The sequence below is a fragment of the Haemorhous mexicanus genome, chromosome 18 (genome assembly GCF_027477595.1).
Source record: "Haemorhous mexicanus isolate bHaeMex1 chromosome 18, bHaeMex1.pri, whole genome shotgun sequence".
Classification (NCBI taxonomy): Eukaryota; Metazoa; Chordata; class Aves; order Passeriformes; family Fringillidae; genus Haemorhous; species Haemorhous mexicanus.
In genome coordinates, this window is record NC_082358.1 from 3800552 (window position 1) to 3807090 (window position 6539).

Below are 6539 nucleotides of genomic sequence, written 5' to 3' on the forward strand. Positions count from 1 at the left end.
CCAAGGTGACAAGAAAAAAAAAACCTATTGTGAGATTTGCCAATTGATCTAGGATTAAATGTCAAAATGCATTTTAGCTCAGTTTCATCGCTGTGGTTTTTTCTGGTGTTTCCAAGTCTCTGCTTTTGCTTTCACCCAACAAATCATCGCTGGGCATTTTGGGGCAGGGTGGGAATTTCCCAGGGTAACCTCTGAGCTGAAGTACAGCACATGTAGTACACTTTAAAAATGGTTTTGCATGTATTCCCACACATGAAGACAGGCTGCACCCCTGCTCAACAGCCCAGAATACACCGCCTCAAGAATCAAGGCTAAAATTACATCCCAGCTTCCACTTGCTCTCTCTATATATATTATACATTCCTAGTGACAGAAAGTTACCTTTTTAAAAACAAAAATGTTAATGAACCTGGAGATTATCAGAGGTTTTTAGCTCTTTCAGCCTGACCTGGGATGACTCCTGCTTCCTCTGATGGTTTGTCACCATCCTTGCAGGGCTAATGGAGTGAGGGAGAGGAGAGGCTGGGCTCAGGTCTGACATTAGGCATTTGTAATGGCATTGCTAAAGCATTTCAGAGCTGAAGCTTTGAACATGAAAAGGAACTCTGACTCCCCGGGCTTTTGGCAGCCTCCCTCCAGGGTTTCTGCTGCCCATGGAAATGCTGGTTGGTGTTATTAGCTGAGCTGCACAAATAATGGATTTTCATTTCAATGGCAGAACTAAAGACTCCAGCAATGCCAGGGAGGGTGTGGGGAATTATCACGGGTTAACCCCAAAATGTCCCCTGCCTGACACAGCACTTGCAGCTCAGTGTCAGGTTACTTCCTGCCTCTCTGTCATGAGATAATTACATTGCTGAGGAGACAAAGGCCTTCTTTCCTAGTGGAAACTGAAAATGGTTCATTTTTTAAATGTGATGTGAGATATTTTGAATATTCTCAATTTGTTTGCCGCACCTCTCTTTCTCTACAGAAAGAAGTTGCAAAATTAATACAAATCACAAGCTGGTTAACCTTGGTAGGTCCAGATTTCACTAGAAAGGTGCCTCTTCCCATCAGTGTTGCAGGATGAGCTTTTTCTTCTTCAGGCCCAGCTGAAGAGACCTCAGTGCCCAGCTCAGGGCAGCCTGGTGAAACACAACCCATACTCCTCCTCTCAGTTTCTGCTCCTGGTTTTCTTCCCCTACTCACTGCTGCTCCCTTACTGCCCTCTTCTCCATCCTGCCTTTTACTCCTGCCTCCTCTGCTTGGTCTACTAAGCTGCAGTTCCAGCTTCTCTATGTTATTATACAAGACCTCCCCCCCAAACAGAAGCAGCATCACCACTCCTGACAAAGTTTCTTTCTGAGTTTCCTAAATTCTGCATGTTTCTTAGGAAACTTGCACAACACTGATGTTGTACAGCTTCTTCCAAGATGGATTTTTGCTTTGATTCTTAATAAACTTCATCCCAGATTCTGCCTTTTAATCACTAATTTCCTCCACCTGGTTAAAAAAGGCAATAAGCCCATCCATGAGCAAGGCAAAGAGCCTGGAGTCAGCTGGGCTCTGCAGGCTGAGCCCCTCAGAGCCTCCTTTGGATCAAACCAAAATACAACTTTCAGAAAGCCAAACCCCACCACTCAGCAGCTCTTCTTCTGGCAACTTCACCTTCCAGAAGAGTCTGCTCTGACAGCATGGGCCATGATTCTGGGAGAAGTTAGGATGTGGGTGATGAAAATCAGAATTTTAGAGGGAGATTAACTTAAATGCAAATGAGCAATGGAGCTGGGGGTGTTCACCTGGAGAAGAGAGGGATCCACTGAGACCTCAGAGCCCTTCCAGTGCCTAAAGGGGCTCCAGGAGAGCTGAGAGGGTCTTTGGGCTGGACCTGGAGTGACAGGACACAGGGAATGGCTTCCCACTGACAGAGTTTAGGGTTAGATGGGATATTGGGAAGAATTCCTTCCCTGTGAGGGTGGGCAGGCCCTGGCACAGGGTGCCCAGAGCAGCTGTGGCTGCCCCTGGATCCCTGGCAGTGCCCAAGGCCAGGCTGGACAGGGCTGGGAGCAGCCTGGGACAGTGGGAGGTGTCCCTGCCATGGCAGGGGGATGGAACTGAATAATCTTTAGTGTCTCTTTCAACCCAAACCACTCTCTGATTCCCATCCTGATATTCCTGGGGGAATTTCAGGGGTTCCCACATTACAATGACACAACTGCCACTCACCATGTCACCAGGCAGGACATCAAGGGGGATGTGTCCCTCTCTCTCTGCATCCAAAAGTCTTTGGAGAAAGCAAGATTTTCACCCCATGGGATCACCTCAGCAAAATGCCAGTGAAACAAAGCACTGGCCATGAGCTGGGGAGAGGGATACTCTACAAAATAAATTTTAATCACTCCTTTTTCTTTTCTTTCTTTTTTTTTTTTTTTTTAATCTAAGCAGATTAAATCAAGTTAAATACAAAGAATAAAAAGTAGAAATCTTTTTCCTGTGGCTGAGGGCTGGCTGAGCCCCCTGGCTGGCTGGGCTGTGTCCTGGGCCAGGGCAGCCCCAGGCTGTGATGCAGAGAGAGCCCACATCTCCGGAAATTCACGTTTTCCCCTGCAAGGGGAGAGTCTCGAGATTTCAAACAACCCTCTGCCAGCTGACTGTGCAACTAAAGAAAACACTGATGTAATTCAATGAACAATGAGGAACCCAAACTTAGCACAATGATGGCTCTGGCTTTGTTTCCAGTTTCAGCAGCTCTGCACAACGTTGATTACATTCACAGGGGCCACGTTTGCAGAAACAAGGTCTGCAAGGCAGGGCATTCTTCACTTGTGGGAAGAACACTCCCCTGCTCCACGAGAATGCAGGCATGAGGAGACTTCAGCAAGGTGAATCCCACCTGCATGAATTCAATCAGTGTGAGCTCTGCTTTTTTCCCCTGCCCTTCCATCCTTGCCCTGAGCCAACTGGGTGAGTGCAAGGTGCTCCTGCCCATGGCAGAGGGTTGAACAAGATGGGCTTTAATGCCCCTTCCAGCCCAAACCATTTTGGGATTTCATGATTCTTCACAAATGCTGCCCCAAACAATGTCCAAAGGTTTCCCTCAGCACACAGGCTCTCACATTCCTCAGGGCAGAGAGCCCTGGGCAGGAGAAAATGCATCACTGGGGCATGTTCAGGAATAAACCACTTTGTTTCAGCAGTGCTGACTGTGGCTGCAGACCCTGGCCACTAAATCCAGGCTAAACAAGAAACTCTGTCTGAATTTAGGACAACTCATGTTTGGGGTTTTTTTCTTTGCAAAGAAATGTTGTTCTCTTTAGCTTTTAAATAGGGGCTAAAACTGATCATGTATCTTTAAATAACAATGGAATCCCTGCATGAATTTCTTTTCCCTGCCTGCTAAAACAGGGCTCCCAGTCTGGCCAGCTATGAATTGTGCTATTTCAGGTGCTTGTAGCAGTATTGAAGACATGGCATAAGAGGATGTGAGAATGATGGGAAAAAAAACCCCAATTTTAAAAAAAATATTCAAGTCCAGAGATTATTTTTCCCCTGCTAATTTTCCCTGTCTTTCTGCTGAATGCAAGTTTGACATCATTGGGAGAGGAAAACACAGTCACACTGTGGGCTCTGAGCCAGTGTCATGGACTAGGAGCAGGTTGCCTTGTGGAGATGAAGAATTTGTTTAGAGATGGGAAACAAAGACAGGGAAAAGAGGATGGTCTCACCTGAGCAAGAGGTGGTCAGTGGAACCCCACAGGGATGTGGGCTGGGGCCTGTGTGGCTTGAAAAGGAGATCAATTAAACACAACAAAGATGTTTGCACACAAGTCAAAGTGTCCAGGTATTTCCCTAGAGCAGCCTTGCTGCTGGAGGAGATGTTGTGGGACAGACAGACAGCCAAATAACGGAGCCAGATGCAGCAGCAGAGGGAATTCAGAGGCAAAAAATGCCACATACTGCAAATGAGAGCACAGCAACTCCAACCCTGAGACAGGCTGGGGCTGTTTGTGTCACCAAGACCTCAGTTCTCCAAAACCCTCATCAGCTCAGCAATCAGGGATGGTCAAAAATGTAACAGGAATGCCAGAGTTTGTGGGATGAGACATTGAACAGAAAAAGTCATTTTGCCAGTGCATAAATTCCTGCTGCACCATTTCATAAATATTGCAGGCAGCCCTAATGTTCCCTTTCAGAAAGGATGTTAGAGAACTGGAAAATTTATAGAGACAGGTTTAAAGCATCAGAGTTGTAAGCAGCTTCCACAGGAGCAGCTCCTAATAGGGTAGGTGGATACATAAGAATATTTGCTTGGAGATGAGACTGTTGAGGGAGTTCTGACACAGGCTCCTAAAATCATGAGCAGCATGGAGAAGGATGTTCAGGAACAACTATTTTATTAACTCTTGTAATGGAAAAAACAGTAGGCATCAAGAGCATTAAATTTTCTAAATTCAAGTAGTTGTCCACACCATAGGAAATTAAATTTTGACACCCATTGCCATGCTGGGGGAGCAAATGTGCAGCTGGGTTTAAAAGGGACAAGTTCTTGAAAGGAATTAGTTGCACATGACATCGGGAAGTCTCTATATCCAGATTTTCCTAAATCTAAGATAACACCCTTGTGAAATGTCATTCAATACAAGCTCTGTCTCTTTTCCAGTTTCCTGAAGCAGTCTTCATTGGAGATGGGATATTAGGCTAAATGGATAGCTAGAAAACATTTATGGCTTTAAACTAATGAAACCAATAGGAAGAATTTTGCTGATATGGGCCCTGACCTCAGAAAGTGATCACAAGGTGATCAACTTCAGCAAGCTCTGGCTTCAGTATGACAAGAAAACAGGTGCTGAGCAATGAATGGGGGAAAGTGCTATGAAAACTACAAATTGCATTGTTATCAGTGAGCGCTGTGGTTGTTCATTAATAACTGAGAAATGTTTGCACCAGAGCTGATCCAAAACCATATAAAGATACTTATGCTCTGGTTCACTAAGTAAGATCATGAAGCAGCATTGCAGGCACATGGATCAGGCCAAGCCCCCAGAACAGGGTTGTCCCTCCACAAATCACTCCTGCAAACACTGGCCCAAAGGTCTCTCCTGGGCAGGGCTGGGATATCCTGGGCTGGCTGGGAGCAGGGTTTGTGTGGCTTTGCAGAGTTCTGCCTTCACAGCCCTCCTGCTGCTGAGTGGAGTCAGAGCCTTGGCTGGGGACAGAGATGTCACCAAGGGTCAGGTTCTGCCCCAAACTGAGCCTGTCCCCTCTACATCAGCACATTTCCCAGAGCCACAGACTGGTTTGGTTTGGAAGAGACCTCAAAGCTCATCTCATTCCAACCCCCTGCCACAGACACCTTCCACTAGACCAGGGTGCTCAAAGCCTCCTCATGTGGCCTGGAGTTGGTACTTCTGTTTTACTCTGTCAATTAAAATACTCTATCTTAATTAAAAACCTGCAGACAAGGTCATTGCCCTTATTTATTGAGTGACAAGTGACAGGTTTTTGTTGGACCATTGAAGCAGGCCCTGCTCAGGGTGTAAGTTCTTTGTTCAGGGTGGCTCAGCCCTGCTCTGTGCTAATCCCAAGTGATCTGCCTCAGGAGGAAAGGGCTTGGGAAGCTCAGGCAAGGCAAGACCTCAGAAAGTCAAACCATTCATGAGCCTACAGGTCATTTCCTGACTGCAAGTGTTCACTATCAGAAAAAAAAAAATTAAAAAATAAAGACATCTAAATTACAGCTCTGCTATTAAGAGCAGTTTGTTGTTGCTTCCAGTCTCTGAGGCACAGAACAAGCAGGGAGAGAAGCAGAAGCTGCGTGAAGCTCTCTGGTTTTACATTTGCAGAGCTGTGGATCTGAGGCGAGACTTAAGCTGGGCATGTGGAGAGATGGAGAAATCTTTAGATTTGCATATACAATATTGAGATCATGAGAATGTCACATTTAAATGCAAAACTCACGTGTCTCATGAATAAATCATGAATGGTGGCAAGACTGATTTCTTCTTTTTTTTTTTTTTCCTCCCTCCAATTGTCATCCCCCCTCCCACTGATCTGCAAAGCAGACAATTCCTCCTTCCCTTCCCAAGGAAACACAGAGAGAGATGAGACTTGATAAGAAGCTGAAAAAGCTGAAAGCTCTTCCAAAACAAAAACATGTGCGTGTGTTTCTTGTTTATACTTGGCTAGGAAGTAAAGAAGCATCATTTCCTCTCTCTCTCTCTCTCTCTCTCTCTCTTTTTTTTTTCCCCCCTTCCTCTTTCTCAAGAGATACCTCAATGCCATGGCAACAGCCTTCAACCCTTCTCTTGTATGACACAAGCAGATTTGGAAAAGGTTAGCTGTGTGTTGTAATCAAACCCAGGCAGGTCAATCATGTAAAGAGATGACTTCCCATGCACCGTGGAATAATGAATGAATAGATCACACAGGTCTTCCTTCCTTCCCCTCCTTCTCTCCCTCACCATGTGAAGTGCCAGCAGATTAGCATTTTTGTCTCTGGTGAATAAAATTGAAGTGAGCAATTTCCAAAGGTTACTGGAAAACACGGAGCGTGGCGG